This window comes from Pleurodeles waltl, chromosome 2_2 (assembly GCF_031143425.1).
Source record: "Pleurodeles waltl isolate 20211129_DDA chromosome 2_2, aPleWal1.hap1.20221129, whole genome shotgun sequence".
NCBI lineage: Eukaryota > Metazoa > Chordata > Amphibia > Caudata > Salamandridae > Pleurodeles > Pleurodeles waltl.
In genome coordinates, this window is record NC_090439.1 from 644,290,247 (window position 1) to 644,314,680 (window position 24,434).

Sequence of the window (24,434 nt, forward strand, 5' to 3'; positions counted from 1 at the left end):
ACATTCCACATGTGGTTGGAGCTATAGATGGTACCCATGAAGCTTTGGTTCCCCCAGTGCCAATGAACAGGTGTATAGGAATAGGACTCCATAAACGTTCAGGTAGTGTGTGTCAGGCTAGTACATTTCACAAGTCAGTGCTAAGTATTCAGGATGAGTCCATGATTCCTTTGTCATGCAGAACAGCAATGTCCCACTGCTGATGACACACACAGAGGGCCTGGCAGATTGTTACAACTGAAATGTGTGTTTGCAATGTATGTCTCCTGCCATCACAATCTTGCATGTCCCCCATATATGTGTGTGTTGTTCTACCAATTTGTTCACAGGTTGCTCTGGCTATCCAAACCGTCCTTGGTTGTTGACACCAGTGAGGTACCCAAACATGCCAGCGGTAGGCTGCTACAATGAGGCCCACAGGAGAACAGGGCATGTTGTTGAGCGGACTTTTGAGCTCCTGAAGGCAAGATTTAGGTGCTTGGACAGATCAGGCAGAGCCCTCCTATACTCACTCAACAAGGTATGTCAAATAGTGGTTGCCTGCTGCATGCTCCACAATCGTGCCCTGAAACAACAGATAACATTTATACCAAATGAGGGTGAGCCAGCAGAACCTGTGGGTGGAAATGCAGATTTGCAGAGTGATGAACAGCCAGAGAAAGATGAAGCAGGAGATCTTGTCAATAAGTACTTCAACTGACTAAAAGGTATGTGAAGTAGACATAATGTGGTTCAAATTTACAACCTGAAGTAGATGGGTAGCATGTCACCTCCTTTCTTTCATCATCTGTGAGGTTGTAGATAGCTCCAATGCTATGAGTGAGCTGTGCATGCACACTGAACATATGCATTGTCTACATATCAGAGTGGTCTACGGTATCATGTATTGTTATAGCAGATGCAAAGTTAAACTTGTGGACATGACTTCCTGATTTGAGGAGTGTATTCTGCTATGTCCCAACCCTCTTCTCTTACACACACACACACACACACAGATTTGCTAGATCCTGTTTGGTTCACCAACCTTGGCAAATGACAGACAGTATCAGAAGCAGATGGGAATTGCAGAAAGACATGAGAAGTGGACATGGCTGATACCAGGTACTATGAGTCTTGATTGTGTGGAGTATGACTAACATTATTAGATTGTCAGGACACTGGGGTGGAAAAGTGTTTTCCCGTCAAGGTCACCTGTACAGTAAAAGATGTTGTCAAATGCTGTCATTTGTGCCTGGATATGTGTCTGGCCCATGTGTAAATGTAAGACTATAGCCTCTCCCTTCACAATGATTACAGTTGTATGTATTCTAACTTGAATCTAGCTGTCAGTGTGTTCCTACTATGCAGACCAATGTGCATGTCACTGGTGACTGACAGATGAGTGACATTCCTATAGGTATGTGACCAATGTAAGTGCATGTTTCTAGGAATGGATAGATCAGTACTGATCTCTGTCTGTACCATGGAATATGTATATTTGGAAGCTATGGTATGGCTATACGATAAGGCTTTACCAGATGATACAAAGAACGAATCTATGTGCTTTCTGCATTGTTGGTAGAGTTACATGACCCTGACTTCTTTATTGTGTAGTTTAGCATTGTGTTACACCTCAGCAGACATCCTGATGCTACTCTCAGTCATGCTCTTTGTGCTGTTAGCATATCTATCACTGATTCTGTCCTTTTACGATCCTATTTTAATGAGTCTTCTGCTGATGGAGTCCACGTACGAGGTCCATAGCAATGGGTGTACATTACAGAGGGACATGATCAGACTAGAGATGGCATGCATAACTATTGTACATGGTTGATAAATGAGACATAAACAGTGTGGAAGTATAAAAAACAAACGTGACTATCAACGTAAAACACACAAAAAAATGGTGATAGGTTTAGTCATTGTGGATGACATCATCAGGGTAGCTGCTACACCATTCGGGAACACAAGCCCAGTGTCCTTGCACCATAGGAAAATGGAGATTGGTTACAGAACAGTCAATAGGGTGCATCTGTGGCACAGAAGGGGAACAGTTCAAGAGAGGTTTACTTCCTGGCAGTGGGTTTGACATCTGCTCCTGCTGGATGTCTGGGTGGATGTCTACATTTGCGGGGAGGGGGGTTCTTCAGCTACAGAGGGTGGGGAGTCTGAGGCACACTTGACTCCTGCCTCAATATGGAGAGAACACTGCAGGGGCATCAGGTCGAAAACACACAGGCACCTCAGGGGGGCGGGGAAGGGGGGGCACCTCAGCTGGAAGATGTTACTATGCCACTGCTCCTGGAGGGGGCTCCATGCCCACAGCGATGTCCTGGGGAGTGCAAAGCCGCAGTCTCTCAAGTGGGTGGTTTGCCCACTGCTTTGTCCTGGGGAGTGCAAAGCCACAGTCTCTCAAGTGGGTGGTTTGCCCACTGCTTGGTCCTGGGGAGTGCAAAGCCACAGTCTCTCAAGTGGATGCATTTCTCCACTGGTTCTGGAGGGGGCTTTGTGCCCAGTGTGCTTCATCCTGCCAAGGATAGGGTGAGTGGAAGCCTTCTTCCACTGGTTCTGGAGGGGGCTTGGTGCCCAGTGTGTTTCATCCTGCCAAGGATAAGGTGAGCGGATGCCTTCTTCCACTGGTTCTGGAGGGGGCTTTGTGCCCAGTGTGCTTCATCCTGCCAAGGATAGGGTGAGTGGATGCCTTCTTCCACTGGTTCTGGAGGGGGCTTTGTGCCCAGTGTGCTTCATTCTGCCAAGGATAGGGTGAGTGGATGCCTTCTTCCACTGGTTCTGGAGGGGGCTTGGTGCCCAGTAATGCAGCACATGGGTGTGCAAGGTCACAGTCACTCACCTGGGTATCAAATCCACACCATTATCTGTGGGCAGGATACATAACACCCCATGGATGCATGACTAAAGCCCATCCATCAACGGAGACGGCTGTACAGTGGTTGCAGTGCTGGTGCAGGTGGCGGTGCTGCCAGTGGTGGAGGGAGGCTCCAGCCCTTCCCCTGCAGCCTCGGATGGCTGCCAATGGGGCTGCTGCTGCTGGTGGCAGTGCTGCTTGTGGCAGTGCATGCGGCGGTGCTGGCCGCGGGGCATCTGGCGGTGCTGGCCATGGTGCAGGTGGTGGTGCTGACCGCCGTGCAGCGGGTGGTGCAGGTGGCGGTGCTGCCAGTGGAGGGGGGAGGCTCCAGCCCTTTCCCTGCAGCCTCGAACGGCTGCCCACTGGGGCTACTGCTGCTGCTGATGGCGGTTCTGTAGTCTGCGATGCAGGTGGCGGTGCTGGCCACGGTGCAGCTGGCTTTGCATGTGGCAGTGCTGCCAGTGGAGGTGGAGGCTCCAGCCCTTCCCTTGCAGCCTCAGACGGCTGTACTCTGGGGCTGCTGCTGCTGGTGGCGGTGCTGCTGTCCGCGGTGCAGGTGGCAGGGCTGGCCGTGGGGCATCTGACGGTGGTGGCTGCAGTGCAGGTGGCGGTGCTGACCACAGTGTAGCTGGCGGTGCAGGTGCAGCTGGTGGTGTAGGTGGCGGTGCTGCTCTCCGTGGTGCAGGTGGCGGGCTGGCCCCGGGGCATCTGGCAGAGGTGGCCGCGGTGCAGGTGGCGGTGCTGGCCACGGTGCAGCTGGCTTTGCATGTGGCAGTGCTGCCAGTGGAGGTGGAGGCTCCAGCCCTTCCCTTGCAGCCTCAGACGGCTGTACTCTGGGGCTGCTGCTGCTGGTGGCGGTGCTGCTGTCCGCGGTGCAGGTGGCAGGGCTGGCCGTGGGGCATCTGAAGGTGGTGGCTGCAGTGCAGGTGGCGGTGCTGACCACAGTGCAGCTGGCGGTGCAGGTGGTGGTGCTGCCAGTGGAGGGGGGAGGCTCCAGCCCTTCCCTTGCAGCCTCAGACTGCTGCCTACTGGTGCTACTGGTGTAGGTGGTGGTGCTGGCCGCGGTGCAGCTGGTGGTGTAGGTGGCGGTGCTGCTGTCCGTGGTGCAGGTGGCGGGTCTGGCCTCAGGGCATCTGGTGGTGGTGCCTGCAGTGCAGGTAACGCTGCGGACCGCGGTGCAGCTGGCGGTGCAGGTGGCGGTGCTGCCAGTGGTGGGGGGAGGCTCCAGCCTCGGACATCTTCCCACTGGGGCTACTGCTGCTGGTGCTGCTGTCTGCGGTGCAGGTGGCGGGGCTGGCCGCGGGGTATCTGGCAGTGGTGGCGACGGTGCAGGTGGCGGTGCCGGCCACAGTGCAGCTGGTGGTGCAGGTGGCATCGCTGCCAGTGGAGGGGAGAGGCTCCAGCCCTTCCCCTGCAGCCTCGGACAGCTGCCCACTGGGGCTGCTGCTGCTGGTGGCGGATCTGCTGTCCGCGGTGCAGGTGGCGGTGCTGGCCACGGTGCAGCTGGCGGTGCAGGTGGCGGTGCTGCCAGTGGAGGGGAAAGGCTCCAGCCCTTTCCCTGCAGCCTCGGACGGCTGCCCACTGGTGCTTCTGCTGCTGGTGGCGGTGCTGCTGTCCACGGTGCAGGTGGCAGAGCTGACTGCAAGGCATCTGACGGTGGTGGCCCCGGTGCAGGTGGCGGTGCTGACTGCGGTACAGCTGGCGGTGCAAGTGGCGGTGCTCCCAGTGGAGAGGGGAGGCTCCAGCCCTTCCGCTGCAACCTTGGACGGCTGCCCACTAGGGCTGCTGGTGTCTGTAGTGTCCCCTCCTGTCTCTGTCGTGGTGCTCCCCTCGCCCTCCGTCCCACTGGTGCCCTCACCGTCGGTGCATTCGGCCTCAAGGCCCATGTGGGATGCAGCTCCCTCTGTCACCGGTGCCTCTGATCCTCCACCAGATGATGCTAATGCACACAAGGACAGGGTGACAAAACAAAAAGGGGGGGTGAGACAGAGGATACACTTGGTCAATGCCAGCAACACCACTACCGTTGGCGTACACAACACACAGGGAGCTGCCCTATGCACTAGGCCATGCACTACTAGTTACACAGCTAGTCACCAGCCCATGGGGTACAATGCCTAACGCCATGAGCTGCACACCTGACCCTGCCCAGTAGTAGATGCCCATTAACACTATTGGGGTTGGAGTGCTTCAGAGCCTGCCCAACAAGGGACCTATTCTGCCAGTTCGCCCTGGCCTAGGGGCACCCACAGCCCACATCCTCCACCCAGGTAAAACCTTAACGTGTGCAAAGTCAAGAATCTGAACCTGTACTCACCCACTTGTGGCTGCTGTGATGCCTTGAAGTGCCCATCCAACTCCGGATAGGCCACTGCCAGGATCCCGAACATCAGGGGGGTCAGGGTGCGACGGGCACCCCCTCCTCGTTGGGAGGCCAGCCCCAGCTGGGCCTCTGCTGTCTTCCTTGCCCAGCAGCGCAGGTCCTCCCAGCGTTTGTGCCAGTGCGTGCTCCATCTGTGGTAGACCGCCAGGGTCCGGACGTCCTTAGCGATGGCACGCCAAATACCCTTCTTCTCGTGGGTGCTGAACTAGAGGAATGGTACAGGGGGAAAGGAAATTACTTACCTGTCCGGACCATCATACTCATTGCCCACCAGTTCCCACCCATGCCCTGATGCACATACACTCACCATCAGTACATGCAGGCCTCAGCCCCCCCATGTACCTTCCATCCACACCACTCAAAACAGGCATTGCCCATGCAGCATGCTCACAGTGTACTCACCTGTTTGTCTGGAGGACCGTGCAGTTGCGTATACTGGGGGAGGACCCCATCCACTAGTTTCTCCAACTCCTCCGAAGTGAAGGCAGGGGCCCTTTCCCCAGACACTGTAGCCATCGTCGCTTCCAGACACAGATCACAGCAGCTCTTGCAGTGTAGGTCCTCTCCTGTTGAAGGTCAGGTATCGAGTGAGGGAACAGATAGAAAATGGCAATCACGTCCCTGCCGGTGCGTACCGTCACCGCCGGTGTCCATCGTCATTGGCTCCTGGGACCCATAGGGCCCAATGTTAACCAATGCAGAATTGCGCCGCGGTCTTCGACCGCCCACCGCAACGGTGTACAACGCCAGCGCAGTTACCTCATATCCCCTTGTCCCACCTTACAGGTCAGGCAGCCGCCATTTCAGGAGGCCACATGGGATGAATGTTAACTGCGTCACACCTATCTGGGCCGGGAATATAGACAGATACTGGCACATTGCGGATTAATAACGTTTCTGCAAATAACTAATTGTGATACCTCAGTGTTCGATGACTCTCTGCTCGCTGTTCTCCTCCATAGGGCACGTCTGCTGGGGCAGGTGATGAGATGGCGGCATCCTCCGGTGTACAGACCCCTGGTGAACCTGTCGACAATGAAAGAGAGACACATCCTAGTCACATACAGACTTGATCGTGGAACAATCCAGGAACTGTGTGCCCAGTTGGAGCCAGATCAGATTTCATCTGTCCGCCATCCCACGGGAATCCCCCCTCTAGTGCAGGTGCTGTCTGTACTCCATTTCCTGGTCGTAAACTCCATTTCCGGCGTGGTTTCCGCCACGGTCTTAATCCCTTTTCCGCCACCTGCACCGCCCCCATCACATCTTCAGCCTCAGAGACAGTCCCCAGACTCTTCCCCAGTGGGCAGCCATCCGAGGCTGCAGGAGACATCCTGCTTTGTCCCTCAGCAGGTGCTGACCCATGCACCGCCGCCAGCACCGCCACCACAGACACGGCTGCCAGCACCGCCGCCACAGGCTCTGCCACCTGCACCTCCCCCGGCACGTCTACAGCCTCAGCGACAGTCCACAGCCTCTTCCGCAGTGGGCAGCCATCTGAGGCTGCAGGAGACTTCCTGCTCTGTCCCTCAGCAGGTGCTGACCCATGCACTGCCGCCAGCACCGCCGCCATAGACACGCCCAAGCACCGCCGCCACAGACACCGCCGCAAGCACCGCCACCAGCTCCGTGGCATCCTCGGACACTGGCACCACCACTGACATGGCTACCATCCCCAGTGGTCAGCTGTCTGAGGCTGGAGGAGAGTTCCTGGACACTGGGCAGCTTCCATGAGGCATGACTTCCATCACTGTTGGCACCTGCAGGTGGAATACAAAGCCGCAGCAGTGTGGGGTATGTCGCTGCCTCCATGGTGTATCATGCTACCTCAACCTCACCAATCTCGTGGCACGCACACCCAGGTGAGGGAATTGTACCGGCCACACTGCACGTGGAGCACTCTGGGCACCATGCCCCCTCCAGAACCAGTGGAGTATCACATCCACTAAACCAGTCCTTAGCAGGATGAAGAACTCTGGGCACAGGCACCCTCCATAACCAGTGGAGTATCACATCCACTACCTCAGTCCTTGGCAGGATGAAGCACTCTGGGCACCATGCCCCCTCCAGGACCAGTGGAGAATGACATCCACTAACCCAGTCCTTAGCAGGATGAAGCACTCTGGGCACCAGGACCCCTCCAGAACCAGTGGAGAATGACATCCACTACCTCAGTCCTTGGCAGGATGAAGCACTCTGGGCACCAGGCCCACTCCAGAACCAGTGGAGACTGTTATCCACTTGAGAGACTGTGGCTTTGCACTCCCCAGGATAAAGCAGTGGGCAAACCTCCCACTGGAGAGACTTGAGAGACTGTGGCTTTGGACTCCCCAGGATAGAGCAGTGGGCAAACCACCCACTGGAGAGACTTGAGAGACTGTGGCTTTGCACTCCCCAGGACAGAGCAGTGGGCAAACCACCCACTGGAGAGACTTGAGAGACTGTGGCTTTGGACTCCCCAGGATAGAGCAGTGGGCAAACCATCCACTGGAGAGACTTGAGAGACTGTGGCTTTGCACTCTCCAGGATACAGCAATGGGCATGGAGCCCCCTCGTACAGCAGTGGTGTTGTGTGTTCATCAGGCTGAGGTGCCCCCCCTCCCCTTCCCCCTGAGGTGCCTGTGTATTTTCGATCTGATCCCCCAGCAGTGTTCACTACGTTTCCAGTCAGGTATCATGTGTGGGCTTTGCCCATGCATTTTGGGCCCAGTGGTCCATGGACAATGATTGGTACACTATCCAGACTTGTGCAGTTGGTGTACATAACTGTATATACTGAATTTTGACTTTTGACTAATGGATTTTTCATGATTACAATTGTTACAATCATTTCCTTTTGTCCTTGTGTTCTTCCAGGAGGTGGGGGGCTGTATATGTAATGTTGATGCATGTATTTGTGTGTATGTTGTTGTGGGTGAGGGTGGGGTTGGGGGTATTGCATGTTGCGTGTGTGTGTCACTCTCTTTCCTCCCCCCTCCCCTGTGTTGTAGGTGCAGTACTCACCGTAGTCCCCGCCGTCCATACTCCTGGTAGAAGAGGAGGTAAACCAACATAGGTAACACCTGAAGTTCGGGCTCATTGGTGTCCTGGTTCCTCGTTGGGTGTCGAGAGGTGAGTGGTTTCCCTTCTGTGTAGTGTTCCCGCAGTGCTTTTGATAGCGTTGGTTCCGCCCCGGAAAAGGTGGCGGATAGGCGTCATGAAATACGGTGGGCGGTACTTTGTCTTCCGTCTGTCTGTTGGTGGTTACCGCTGCGGTGTTTGTTTCTACCGCCGTGGAGGTTGGAGTGTTAAAGTGGCTGTCTATGTTGGCGGTTTCCGCCAAGGTTGTAATCCCATTTTTTTTTCCGCTGGCCTATTGGCGGTATTACCGCCGCTTTAACACCGACCGCCAGGGTTGTAATGAGGGCCATAATCCTTACCTACAGACTTGATCGGGCCACAATCCAAGAAATGTGTGCCCAATTGGAGCCAGACCTGATTTCAGCTATCCGCCAACCCACAGGTATCCCTCCTCTAGTGTAGGTCCTGTCAGTGCTCCTTTTCCTGGCAAGTGGTTATTTCCAAACAACAGTGACCATGGCATCAGGGATCTCTCAGCCAATATTCTCCAACGTGTTGACCAGAGTGTTGTCTGCCCTGCTGAAACACATGTGCAGCTACATTGTATTCCTCCAGGTGGAGGATTTGGCCACAGTGAAAGCTGACTTTTATGCCCTGGAACATATCCCCAACATCATTGGTGCCATTGATGGTACACATGTAACATTTGTCCCCGCCGGAGAAATGAACAAGTGTTCAGGAATAGAAAAAGCTATCACTCTCTGAATGTGCAGATGGTGTGTTTGGCAGTCCAGTATATCTCCTATGTGAATGCCAAGTATCCTGGCTCCGTGCATGATGCCCTTATCTTGAGGAATAGCAGCATATGGCTCAACTCCCGAGGCACCGGGTGTGGCTAATAGGTGAGCCCAAGGTCCCCAACCAGTATATGTTGGTGTATGGGGTTGTCCCTAAGGGTGAGTGTGTGGCTAACACGTATCCCTCTATATTTGCAGGTGACTCTGGTTACCCCAACCTCTCATGGCTACTGACCCCAGTGAGGAATGCCAAGACAAGGGCAGAGGAACGTTACAATGAGGCACATGGGTGAACAAGGAGAATAATTGAGAGAACCTTCGGCCTCCTGAAGGCCAGGTTCAGGTGCCTCCATCTGACTGGTGGATCCATGTACTACTCACCCAAGAAGGTGTGCCAGATCATCGTTGCATATTGCATGTTGCACAACTTGGCCTTGACACAATGGTGCCTTTTCTGCGGGAGGATGAGCCTGGAGATGCTCCTGTGGCAGCGGTGGAGCCTGTGGACAGTGAGGAAGAGGAGGCAGAGGATGAAGATGTGGACAATAGAAGTTTTCTCATACAGCAGTACTTCCAGTGACACACAGGTAACACACTGTAACTTCACTTTACATTGTAGTTTTGTGTTGGACATTGGACATGGCAGCATGATTTCCCTATGTCTATGGCCACTTACTGTACCCTTTGGCATCTCTATTGTCAGATCTCTGTGCCCCACTCTGGCTCCTGGTGTGTTTACTGCTGCCCACTACAGGTCATACCAAAGTATATATAACTGTACATATGAATTGCAATGTTTACAGATTGTTGAACTAATACATATTTCAATCATTTGACAGACTCCAAACTTGTATTTGTTCTAAGGGTGTTTATTTAAGTCCTAAGAGGTTGGGGGGGATGTGCAATGGGCTGGGGTTATGGTGGAGGAATGTCCAGTCTTTTTGTATCACAGGTGCATTGTCCAATGGGGCATAGGAAGGGGAGCAATGGCAGTTCAAGGTGGACAGGGCAACAGAGTGGGACACAAGGGTGACAATCAGGAGAGTCTTATTTCCTGGTGGGGGTCTTGGCAATGTTCTCTGGCTTCTGCCTGGATTGCAGGGACCGTTTGCGGGGTGGTTCTCCTTCTGCAGGGGGTGGGGTGCTGGTGGCATGTTGTTCCAGTGGCAGGGCCTCCTGTCCACTAGCGCCGGTGAAGGTGGAGGGCTGTTCTTCGGTGTGGTTAGTGTCAGGGGCCCATTGGTGTGCCACTGCCTCCCTCATGGTGTTGGCCATGTCAGCCAGCACCCCTGCAATGGTGACCATGATGGTGTGGATGTGTTTGAGGTCCTCTCTGATCCCCAGGTACTCTCCCTCCTGCAGCCGCTGGGTCTCCTGCAACTTGGCCAGTATCTGGCTCAAGGTCTCCTGGGAATGGTGGTATACTCCCAGGATCCCTGCAAGTGCCTCGTGGAAAGTGGGTTCCCTGGCCCTGTCCTCCCCCTGTCGCACAGCAATCCTCCCAGCTTCCCTGTTGTCCTGTGCCTCTGTCTCCTGAACCATGTGCCCACTGCCACTGACCCCAGGTCCCTGATTGTCTTGGGTTTGTGGGGTTGCCTGGGATCCCTGTAGTGGTGGACACACTGCTGATTGACGTGTCCTGAGGACAGTGGTATGGGCCCGCTGGGTGGGTGCTGTGCTGGTGTTTGCTGAGGGGGGAGGGTCTGTGGTGGTATGGGACTGTGGCAGGGTAACCGACTGTACAGAGGTCCCTGATGGGTCAGGTTGGTCATCGTGATCCAGGCGTGCAGAGCTGCTGTCATCACTATGGGCCTTTTCTGTGGGGGGACTGGATGTTGGTGGCACCTCCTCTCTGGTGATGTTGAGTGAGGGTCCTGTGGGGATGTAAAAGCAGTGTCATTGTCTCTGCGTGTGCCATCTTGTGCATGGGTGTGTTTCCCTGTATGGTTGTGATTGCCCTGTGAGCTTTGCCTTTTGTGTGTGGTGATTTTGTGGGTTAGGTGATTCTCTCTAATTGGTATGCTTTAGTGATGGGTGTCCATGCAGGTCTGTGATGGGTGTCCATGCATTGTTGTTGCATGCAGGGCTTGGCATTGGGATGGGTGGGTTATGATAGTGGGATGTGAGATGGTGGAGTGATGGGTGAGGGTCAGGGTAGGAGTTTGTGATGGCATGCACGTAGGGTGGGGGATAAAGCAGTAAAGATTTGACTTACCAGAGTTCAGTCCTCCTGCTACTCCTACGAGGCCCTCAGGATGCATGATCGCCAAGACTTGCTCCTCCCATGTTGTTAGTTGAGGGGGAGGAGGTGGGGGTCCACCGCCAGTCCTCTGTACGGCTACCTGGTGTCTTGCAACCACGGAACGCGCCTTCCCCCGTAGGTTGTTCCACCTCTTCCTGATGTCAAGCCTTGTTCTGGGGTGCTGTCCCACGGCGTTGACCCTGTACACGACTCTCAGCCATAGCTCCATCTTCCTTGCAATGGACGTCTGCTGCACCTGTGATCCGAATAGCTGTGGCTCTACCCGGATGATTTCCTCCACCATGATCCTTAGCTCCTCCTCTGGAAACCTGGGGTGTCTTTAGGGTGCCATGGATGTGGTGTGAGTGGTATGTGTGAGGATGTGTGGGGTGATGTGTTGTGGTGTGTGCTGTGAGGTGCGTGGATGGTGTATGGGTGATGGTGTTCTGTGGCTCAGATTGAGTGGGTGCTCCTGGCTTGTCTCTCTGTTAGCAATCTTTTTTTTTCATTGAAAGGGTTGTGGGTAATGTGGTTGTGTGTTTTATAGTAGTGTGGGTGTTTGGGTGTGATGTGTGTATGTGTGTCAGGTGTGTGTAGTTTGAATTGTCCAATGTGGTGTAGTTTTGTAAGTGTGTGTGTATTTTGAATGCAGCGGTTGAAAGACCGCTGCGATGATTCGTGGGTCCTGATACTGTGGGAGTATTCCTGTTGGATTGACAGTGTGGCTTTTGGTACCGCCAGTTTATCACTGACCTTTGGGCTGGCAGACTTGTGTGGGTGTCTGTATAGTGGCGGATTTCACTCTGTGGGTCATAATAACTGTAGCGGTATACATCCACGGTCACAGTATGTTGGCGGCCATCAGCACGGCGGTAGGCGGCATTTACCGTCAATGTTGTGATGAGGGCCTTAATTATCAACATTGGCACATATGACAGCTGCCACATGGTGGTGCTGTGTGTGCAATTTATAGATGAGTAGAACAACAGTTGTTATCAATTCAAAATACATTAAAAACAACTAACACCTGCCACCCAGGCCATTCCTACATCTTTGGGTGCCTTGAATAGTCTGAACTGCCACACTTGTAGGAGTGTGGTGGTTAGTAGTTGTGAATGTAGAGTATTTTTCAGCAATGGCAATTGCAATGACAATGGGTAGTGCAAGCTGTTGTGGCCTTCTGACGAGGGCCCTGGCACTTATCTTTTCTACAAATTAAGCACTGTGTCAAGTGGATGGCTACCCGTGTGGGCTTCTGAGCACTGGCAGTCCTCAATGGAGAGAAGAGTAACAAGAGTTTGGGGATAAAGATGAGTTTTTAAATGCTTTCTGAAATTGGTTAAATTGTCATTTAATCTCAGACTAGGCGGTAAAGGGTTCCAGAGTTTAGGGCCAAAATGAGTGAAAGAGCAACCTCCTCCCCTTAACCCTGGGAATAACAAGGAGACCTGTATTATTTGATCTGAGATCTATATTGGGCTGGTACAAGGTGACCAGCTGATGGAGGACAATTGGGACCTTCCTATGTTTAGCTCAGTGTGTCATGCACAGTGCCTTGAACTGTATTCTTGAACTGATTGGCAACCAATACAAAGTCTTGAGTGCTGCACAAGCGGACTGTGTTTTTGCAATCCCCAGCAGAGTGCAGGCTGCGGCATTCTGGATAATGTGCAGCTTATTGATAACGGCCTTTGGGCTGCCCAAGTAAAGCAAATTGCCATAGTTCAAATGAGAAAAAACAAGCCCTTGAATCACGGACCTACAAACCTCCAGTGGAAGTCATTTCAATATCTTTCTGGGAGCTCTAAGGAGGCCAAACAGCATTCCGCTACCTTCTTTGCCTGTGACAGCATGGTGAGCTGATGGTCCAGTATGAGCTCTAGGCTTTTCACTTCAAGGGTTGGGTGGTGGGACGCTCCCCAAGGGACGGAGGCCAATTCATTTGCTCCCAGAGTATTAGGTTGTTGCCAACTACCCAAAACTATTTTTTCCCCGTTTGGTTTCAGGCAGCTGGCTGCCATCCAGCTGGACACCTCTTCAAGGCAGTTACCTAGTCTTGGAGAAGTGAAATTTTCATCTGGGGATAGTGAAATGATGATCTGAGTATCTTCTGCATAAGAAGCCATAGAAAAACCGAATAAGCAGATGATATCTGAAAATGGCCGAACGTTAAGACCAAAGAAGAGCCCTGATGGGACTCCACATTCCAGCAGGTGTTTTGCAGAGGAAAATGGGCCATCGCTGACCTGAAAGCGGTTCTCATGGAACGCCCTTAGCCAGTTTAAGGCGCTCACCATTATACCTGCTTTCTCCAAACGGTGAAAACGGATGGGATAAGATACTGTATCAAAAGTGGCACTTAAATCAAGCAGAACCAGTGCTGCTGATCCATCCTAGTCCAAAACCTCTTTAAGATTTTTGGTAGCTAACAGAAGCATGGTTTCAGTCCTACATCCTACACGAAAACATGTTTGTGTAGGGTGCAGGATGTTATTTACTTCTAGATGTTTTGCCAGGTGCCGGTTTTTAATCTTCTGTAAGATTTTAGTGACACCAGGAAGCAGGCAATAGGTATGCAATTACTGTATTATAATCTCAGTTACAATTATCAGTAAGACTCTACTCCACACTTTGGGTAGTCTCTCTTCTCACTATTGCAGATGACTAATAACTACCGTTCCCAGTATACTGTGAGCATAGGTATCAAACAGGCACAGGTGCAGATCACTTCAAATACCCCACTGATCAAATGTGCAGCATAGGTAAATGTCTCATCCCCCCTAGTATTTAGTCAGCAGAGAGTCTTAAGTCCACCTGCATTTTAGCATCTTGTTCCAGTTGGCGACTCAGCCCTGCTTGTACCTCCTGTTTGGTGTTGCAGGTATAGCTGTGCAGTGCTTCGCATACCTGACTTTGCACTACCTTCTCCACTTCAGTGATGGTCACAGCAGCTTTCTTCTATTGGAACAGGTACTACTGGAAGAAGCCAGGACAGCAGGCCTGCCCAGCTTCACTCATCTTTGGCAGTTGCAACCTTTGGGCTTGCTGCTTCAGTGGGCAATGCAGCTCCTCTCCCCTTGTCAGCATCAATAGCCTTTTCGGCTGACAGTGGATCACCGGGTGACAAGCTGATGACTATTCTTGCCAAACTCTTGGCACAGTTAACATTGGAACCACTCAGAGAGACAAGGGGACCCCCACGCTGCACAGGTCACTCCTAGATTCACCATCCACCCACATCGCCGGACACACGCTTGACCCCATCTTCTCCGCCAGCAAACACGTCTCCTTCAGCCACGCCTCCGCTCTACACTGGACCGACCACAGCTGTGTCCACTTCACCTTCCGACGCGAGACCCGCCACCTCCGCACTCAACCCATCCCTCGTCGACAGTGGAACAAAATCCCCGAAGAACAGCTTTTCTCCACGCTCATCGACAACCAACTTACCTTCACCGCCGACCCTAACGACGCAGCCCTCAGCCTCACAAACTGGATCACCAACTGCGCAGACAACCTTGCTCCCCTCAGACGCCCTCCAAGACAGGCCAACACCAAAAAACCTCTCTTGTTCTCTGACACCCTTAAGGAATCAAAGAAAACCTGTCACGCCCTCGAGAAAGCCTGACGTAAGGACCACACCGCTGACAACATGACCGCCCTCAAGAACGCTACCCGCGAACACCACCACCTGATCCGCGCAGCCAAAAGGAATTTCTTCACGGATAGACTGGACAAAAACAGCCACAACAGCATCGTAAAAGAGTTCTCCAAACCCAACGCCATCACGCCCTCACAAGACTAGTGCAACTCCCTCGCCACCTTCTTCCATCGTAAGATTACCGACCTTCACGACAGCTTTGGACACCAGACCCAGCCGACCAACACTGAACCCACACCCCCAGCCATCACCCTCAACGCCTGCCCACACTTCATCTTCAATAAAGCCGACGACATCATTGCCCCGCACCTCCAGACCATCATCAACTCCTCTTTTTCGTCTGCTACCTTCCCCGAAAGCTGGAAACACGCCGAAGTCAACGCCCTACTAAAGAAACCTACGGCTGACCCAAGCGACCTGAAGAACTTCCGCCCCATCTCGCTCCTCCCCTTTCCTGCCAAAGTCATAGAGAAGACCGTCAACAAGCAGCTTACCAACTTCCTTGAAGACAACAACCTTCTCGACCCCTCACAATCCGGATTCCGAGCCAACCACAGCACTGAAACCGCCCTCATCTCAGTCACAGACGACATCAGAACCCTCATGGACAACGTCGCCCTCATCCTCCTCGACCTCTCGGCTGCCTTCAACACCGTCTGTCACCGCACCCTAATAACCCACATCCGCTCCACTAGGATCCAAGGCCAGGCCCTGGACTGGATCGCCTCCTTCCTCTCCAACCGCTCTCAAAGAGTCTACCTCCCACCTTTTTGCTCAGACCCCACCGAGATCATCTGCGGCGTCCCTCAAGGATCCTCGCTCAGCCCGACACTCTTCAATGTCTACATGAGCCCCCTCGCCGACATCGTACGCAAGCACAGCATCATCATCACCTCCTACGCCGACGACACTCAACTTATACTCTCCCTCACCAAGGACCCCGCCAGCGCAAAGACCAACCTGCAAGATGGTATGAAGGACATCGCAGATTGGATGAGGCTCAGCCGTCTGAAACTGAACTCAGACAAAACGGAAGTCCTCATCCTCGGCAACACCCCGACCGCATGGGACGACTCCTGGTGGCCCACGGCCCTTGGCACCGCACCGACCCCCTCAGACCACGCTCGCAACCTCGGCTTCATCTTGGACCCTCTTCTCACCATGACCAAACAAGTCAACGCCGTGTCCTCCTCCTGCTTCCTCACCCTCCGCATGCTCTGTAAGATCTTCCGCTGGATCCCCGCCGACACCAGAAAGACCGTGACCCACGCCCTCGTCACTAGCCGCCTGGACTACGGCAACACCCTTTATGCTGGGACCACCGCAAAGCTCCAGAAACGTCTGCAACGTATTCAAAACGCCTCCGCCCGCCTCATCCTCGACATACCCCGCAACAGCCACATCTCCGCCCACCTGAGACACCTGCATTGGCTCCCCGTCAGCAAAAGGATCACCTTCCGACTTCTCACCCACGCACACAAAGCCCTCCACAACAAGGGACAAGAATACCTCAACCGACGCCTCAGCTTCTACGCCCCCACCCGTCTTCTCCGCTCCACCAGCCTCGCTCTCGCCGCCGTCCCTCGCATCCGCCGCTCCACAGCGGGTGGGAGGTCCTTCTCCTACCTGGCGGCCAAGACTTGGAACACCCTCCCCACTTGCCTCAGGACCACCCAGGACCACTCCGTATTCCAGAGACTCCTCAAGACCTGGCTCTTCGAGCAGCAGTAACCTCTTTCCCCTAGCGCCTTGAGACCCGCACGGGTGAGTAGCACGCTTTATAAATATTAATGATTTGATTTGATTTGATCCAATGAGTCAGCTTTCGCAGGCCACGCAACAAGTGCCTCACATCAAGAATATGCTGGCCTTCTCCTCCTGAACAGTCAAGCCTCCTGCAGGGCCAAGCACATTCCTTCCCCCTCCAAGCAGGCAGGCAGGTGTCTTGGCACTTTAGGCAGGCCCTCAGCTCTTCCGGCAGAAAGTGGTTCTCAGGCACACACCAGCCCTGGTCATACACAGAGCAGTCTTTCGAGTACTCTGCTGAACATTTCCTTCCATGATCAAGAAGAACTTTAATCTGGAACAAAGTGGGGTGGTTTGGACTTTTGCACTCATTTTCCAGACAGGGGATCTGAATCCACTATCTAAGTTTCAGAATTGGTTTGGGGTGGTTCTCTTGTAAATGTCATTATCTGGCTGTACCTCAGACACAGCTTTTGTACTTAATAATGGGTCTCTCATTAAGTAGCAGTTGGCTCCAAGCGACACTGTGCAAATCATCAGCCTTCCTGAAGTATGTATTCAGAGATAGACAAAAGTGCAGGTCTTGCCTATAAACGACCTCACCTTGAACAATGCAAACTTCAGTCCTGCTTCTTACCCCTGCCATTTACCAAATGGCAGTAATCAGGAAGAACTAATCAGCAGCCTTTTGCTACCAAGGCCCGCAATGAATTGTTCCACCTACCTTCGCTTCAGTGCCTGCTCTCCTTCCTCTGCCACAGGAAGGCAGGCAATAAGTTGTCAATGTCCGCTGGAAGCTACAGTCATCACCTATCTTCTGCCATGCTAACCCAGGGGCTTACAAAATGGACTCCACTGCCCAAGTAATCAGTCTACTGCAACACACAGTGGTCTACCGCTCTACAGAACTAAGGTGTCAGTGCAAGATTCTGGGATAAACATAAAAGCAACACTTTACAAATAAAGGTCAGTAGACTGTGTTCTCACAGAAAAAAAGGTCTGGTCATAGTAAAGATTCACAAAACATGGTATGCTGCCACCATTGCTTCATGTGTCTCACTCTGAGGCATGGGCAGCAGTCCTATTCCTACTGTGAGGCACACTTTGTGCATCCCTTCCAATCACAAACAGGTTATGGACCTTGGAATACCAGTGGCACGCCTAGGTCCTTGCACACATGCTACACTAGGATCAAATAAAAAGTCAGAATATCAATTTCACATGTATTCGGGCACTCAGGACAGTGTTACGTACATGTTTACCATATAGAGAACATTCCATTCTCAACAATCACAATAAAAAAGAAACATCATTACAAACATGAGGAAGCAAAGACCAGGCTCATGCTATAGAAGAGAGGATTGCCCATGCAATTCACAATGGTGCCATTCAGAGAGTGAATCAAATGGCCAGCTCTTTTTCTGACTCTGTCTCCCTTAACCCTGTGATCAATTTCCCATTGTATTTCTCCCATCTTTTTGGCAGTTGTGGAGGAGGCTGGCCTGGCTTATAGTGGGTACCTGATGGTACTTACACCTTGTGCCAGGTCCAGTTATCCCTTATTAGTAGATTAGTAGTGTTCTAGCAGCTTAGGTTGATAGAGGTAGCTATAGCAGAGCAGCTTAGGCTGAACTAGGAGACATGCAAAGCTCCTACTATACCACTTATATCATATAGCACTATATCATAAGAAACACAATACTCAGAGTTACTAAAAATAAAGGCACTTTATTTTAATGACAATTTGCCAAAAATATCTCAGAGGATATACTCCCTTAGGAGGTAAGTAAAATACACAAAATATACACACAAACCAAAATCAGGTAAGTAAACATTTAGAAAAGTAGTGCAAACACTGTAGAATACAATAGGATGCAATAGGCATAGGGGCAACACAAACCATATACTCTAAAAGTGGAAAACAAACCACGAATGGACCCCAGGCCTAGTGTAGTGAGTAGAGGGTCGCTGGGAGTGTAAGAAAACACTAAGGGTGTCCAAGATACCCACCCCAAGAACCTGAAAAGTAGGAGTAAAGTTACTCTACTTCCCCAGAAACACACTAAAGTTGTGATAGGAGATTCTGAAAAGGTAACATCTGACTGCAAAGCACTGAAGATGGATTCCTGGACCTGAGGACCTGTAAAGGAAGGGGACCAAGTCCAAGAGTAACGCAAGTGTCCAGGAAGGCAGGCGCCCATTAAAACCCGGATGAAGGTGCAAAAGGGCTGCCTCCAGGTGGAAGAAGCTGAAGATTCTGCAACAACTGAAGGTGCCAGGAACTTCTCCTTTGCACAGAAGATGTCCCACAGCATGCTGGAGGATGCAGAGTTTCCACACAGAAAAAGACTGTGAACAAGCCTTGCTAGCTGCAAGAGTCGCAGCTGAAGAAAATGGATGCTACCCGGGCCCAAGAAGGACCAGGAGGTCGCCATTTGGAAGAGGAGACAGACCATGCAGAAGCAGACAGCACCCACATAAGCACTTGAACAGGCATTCAAGAAATCTGAGAACGGCGGTCATCTCAACACTACAAAGAAGGGTCCCACGAAGTCGGTGGTCAACTCAGCGAGTTGAGCAATGCAGGACGGAGTGCTAGGGGCCTGGGCTATGCTGTGCACAAAGGATTCCTTGCAGAAGTGCACAGAAGCCCTAGCAGCTGCAGTTCATGCAGTATACAGGATTATTGTCTGGCGTGGGGAGGCAAGGACTTACCTCCACCAAATTTGGACAGAATGACCACAGGACTGTCGGGGTCACTTGGATCCAGCTCCTGTGTTCCAGGGACCACGCTTGTCGAGACGAGAGGGGTCCCAGAGGACAGGTGAAGCAGAAGTTTGGTGCCTGCATTAGCACGGGGAAGATTCCGTCGACCCACAGGAGATTTCTTCTTGGCTTCCAGTGCAGGGTGAAGGCAGACAGCCCTCAGAGCATGCACCACCAGGAAACAGTCGAGAAAGCCGGCAGGATTAGGCGTTACAATATTTCTGGTAGTCTTCTTGCTACTTTGTTGTGGTTTTGCAGGTGTCCTGGGGCAGTCAACGGTCGATCCTTGGCAGAAGTCGAAGAGGGAGATGCAGAGGAACTCTGGTGAGCTCTTGCATTCGTTATCTGATGAGAAACCCACAGGAGAGGCACTAAATAGCTCTCAGAAGAGGATTGGTCACCTAACCAGGTAAGCACCTATCAGGAGGGGTCTCTGATGTCACCTCAGAGGCCTCCACTGTGCCCTCACACCTCTGCATTCAAGATGGCAGAGGTCTGGGACACACTGGAGGAGCTCTGGGCACCACCCCTGGTCACTCCCCTTTCCTTTGTCCAGTTTCGCGCCAGAGCAGGGGCTGGGGGATCCATGAACTGGTGTAGACTGGCTTATGCAATGAGGGCACCATCTGTGCCCTTCTAAGCATGTCCAGAGGCTGGGGGAGGCTACTCCTCCCCAGCCCTTAACACCTATTTCCAAAGGGAGAGGGTGTAACACCCTCTCTCAGAGGAAATCCTTTGTTCTGCCATCCTGGGACTGGGCTGCCTGTGGGTTGGCAGCAGCGGTAGCTGCAGTGAAAACCCCATAGAGTAAGTTTGGCAGTACCCGGGGTCCATGCCGGAGCCCCAGGGATGCATGGGATTGGCACCCAATACCAGATTTGGCATGAGGGGACAATTCCATGATCTTAGACATGTTACATGGCCATGTTCAGAGTTACCATTGTGAAACTACATATAGGTATTGACCTATATGTAGTGCACACGTGTAATGGTGTCCCCGCACTCACAAAGTACAGAGAAATTGCCCTGAACAATGTGGGGGCACCTTGGCTAGTGCCAGGGTGTCCTCACACTTAGAAACTTTGCACCTAACCTTCACTAAGTGAGGGTTAGACATATAGGTGACTTATAAGTTACTTAAGTGCAGTGTAAAATGGCTGTGAAATAACATGGACATTATTTCACTCAGGCTGCAGTGGCAGTCCTGTGTAAGAATTGTCTGAGCTCCCTATGAATGGCAAAAGAAATGCTGCAGCCCCTAGGGATCTTCTGGAACCCCAATACCCTGGGTACCTAGGTACCATATACTGGAGAATTATAAGGTTGGTTCCTGTGTGCCAATCAAAATTGATAAAAGGGTCACTAGCCTGCAGTGACAATTTTAAAAGTAGAGAGAGCATAAGCACTGAGGTTCTCGTTAGCAGAGCATCAGTGATACAGTTAGGCACCACACAGGGAACACATATAGGCCACAAACTATGAGCACTGGGGTCCTGGCTAGCAGGATCCCAATGACACAGGCAAAAACAAACTGACACACAAGTAAAAATGGGGGTAACATGCCAGGCAAGATGGTACTTTCCTAGAAAGTGGCATTTTGCGAGAAGATATTTCATACATGGTCTGAGAATGAATGTGCCCGAGACTACAGGCTCGCCAACCTCACAATGGCCACCATACCCACCAAATACCCTCTGTTCTTCACAATAGACCTACCAGGTGAGTCCAAATCAACACATCATGACACCCTGCTGTAAGTAGACTGACACATCCAGGATGGCTCTCTGAGTTGAGCGCCAATCAATAAAACATGAGGTTAGCTGCAAGTCACAAGTTTGAATCCTGGCAGGGCTAAATCAGTCTTTCATCATTCCAAGTTTGTTAAAGTGAGCACTGTCTACGAGAGTAACAGTAACACCTGTTATTTATAGTGCAGAGAAATGGCTGAGTAGAACAAACTGTGCTACGAAAACTTTATTATCATTATCTACTGACCAGTAGAAAAATATTTACAGATCGAGTCATTGACCAATAGTAACTTTCGTGGACTGATTTTTTCAATCGCAGGTGGCATTAGGACCTCTGGTTCTAGATCAACTGGTCAAAGTTTGCATCAGACATAGATTGCATCAGACATAGGAGAATCTAAGTTTTCCTTGCCTTTCTGATCCTCATTCTTTGCTGGAATCTCTCTGCTGCTCTCATCCTCTTGGACCTCTCAGTCGCCTTCGACACCGTCAATCACCACACCCTCTGTGCAAGACTCCACGATGCTGGCATTTGCAACAAAGCCCTAGAATGTATCAGCTCCTTCCTCACAAGCCGAGCACAGAGAGTTAGACTTCCACCGTTCAACTCAGAACCCACAGAGATCAGCTGAGGAGTGCCTCAGGTATCCCCCCTGAGCCCCACCCTCTTCAGCATCTACATGGCCCTACTTGCAGCCATTGTCAAAAGCCACTGACTAAACATCGTCTCTTACGCCATCCACACCAGGCTGATTCTCTCCCTCATAGACGAGCAACTTCCACAATGGGATGAAGGCAGTTGTCACCTGGATGAAGGCCAGCTGCCTCAAGCTTAACTCAGACAAGACAGAAGTCCTCATCCTGTGCTCCACGTCCTCCACTTGGGATGACTCTTGGTGGCCTGCAGTGCTCGGAACCCCCAACCTCACACTCACAGACAATGCATGAAACCTCACCATCATCCGGGACTCCTCACTCTCAATGAACATCCAAATCAATGCAGTTTCGTCCTCCTGCTTCCAGACACTCTGCCTGCTTCAAAAGATCTTCAAGAGGATCCCCACTGAATCCAAGAAAATTGTCACCCAGGCACTAGTCAACAGCAGACTCGACTAAGGCAAAGCACTCTATGTTGGCACGACCTAGAAACACCTAAAGAAACTGCAGAGCATCCAGAACGCCTCCGCCAGACTCGTCCTGAACATCCCATGCCACAGCCACATTAACGGCCACCTGAGAGACTTTCACTGGCTATCAACAAAAGAATTACCTTCAAGCTCCTCATGCACACCTACAAAGCCCTCCACACCACCAGACCTGCATACTTTAATCACTGCCTCTCCTTCTACACTCACACTAGACATCTCTGCTCCGCCCAACTGGCCCTCGCCATCATCCCACGGATCTGCAAGACCACGGCTCGAGGAAGATCCTTGTACCTCGTTGCGAAGACCTGGAACTCCCTGCCTCTGCACCTCGGGTAATCACCATCATGCTGCAATTTAGAAAGGACCTTAAGACCTGGCTCTTCAACTAATCAGCAGATCCACCCCCCTCTGCACTCAGCGCCTTGAGACCCTCATGGGTGAGAAGTCAAGCTTTAAAAGAACCCTGATTGATTGATTGATCTTTGGACTTTGAATTAAATTCTATCTTCTCTGAGGCATTTTTCCTTTCCCAGCTTTTTCGTTCATCTAGATCCTTATTGAATCTGTTTTCCCTTAAGTCCCTAAACGGGAAACAAGCACTCTGCCTCAACTTACAGTTCGAATTGCTTTATTTGTTCATCACATCAGACTCTTCCAAATGGTATTTCTATCAGCTGCAGTGTTTTTATTTTTATAGTTTAACCCAGTTGCTCTTCCTAAACTCATAATCGGTTGTTTCTTGGCACTATACCATAGAGGATTACAAAGAGAACTGAGATTACTATGTGTAATGGAAAGCTTTGAGTTGTTTCCTAAAAGCAAAAGAAGTGGGACAGAAAATGATTTACCTCCATCTGAGGATTTATTGAAGAGAAGATTATTGACAAGGTTATCAGAAGAGGAGCGCAAAGTACGAGTGGGCGTATATTTGGAGAATTTAGAACAGAGAAATAAATGAGCCGTTCCAGGCAAGCACTTGCATACAAAACACAAGGGATCATTATGACTTTCACTGTCAGAAAACGACAACCGCCAAGCCACAGGAAGGAGGCAGCAGTCATGCAGGCTGCCTCCTCCAATCATATTGCACTGTTTCTTCTGGGCTGACCAGCAGGAACATCGTATTATGACGTTCCTGCCGGTCCGACCAGTGGAAACAGTGCTATGGTATTAAGGGAGCTGATCCCAATACCACAGCACACCAGCGCCCTTGGAAGGTGCACTGTCTGCAAAGCAGACAGTGCGCATTCTGAGGGTGCTGGGAAGGGGACTCCTGCAATGAAACAGGAGTCATGATCAGCATAGCGGCACTGAGTTTAGAGCCGCTGTGGCTGACCACAAGTCCACCCACCTTCAGCCACTATGTTCCCAGTAGTGAAGGCGGTCAGACTGTCAGGGTCGTAAGGTGGCGGTCTGATCACCTGGAGTGTGGCGGTCCGACCATCATCGCAAGTCTGGCTGTCTTTGGAGGGAGGCCCTGTGGAATAGAGGCTATTTGCCTCAAATCTGGGTGGTGGGGAGTTGCCCCTTGTAGTCATGCGTACCCCAAAGGCGGCGTCTCTTGTGTTCATGTAGAGGGTTCCCCGTCCCAGCTCTTTGCTCCAGGAGGAATACATACATGTTAAATAGGTAAGTATTTTTCGAAGTCAAAAGTCATCCATGTCTCACTGCTTTTGGTAGAAAAGAAACAGGCACGAAACCCTGAGTACAAATTGTGAACGTTTCAATACATGTTCATTGCATAGACCATGTTGACAAACCATTTGTGGGTACTGGGAGACCTAGCTTTGATGAAGTAAAAAAAACAATGTGTAATCATCATATAACATGCCTCTAGTGATGTTGGATGAGAAAAAAGTTGATTTTCTTTATTACATCACAGATGTAACCGCTACCCCTATGACTGGTATCTGGCACATCCATGCTAATATCAATGTGATCTGGTTCAGAAGATGCACCATAGTGGACATGAAACAATAACCCCTGATAAATTATGGCATTTGTGCCAAATCAGTACATCAACAAGGCCCATGCTCAA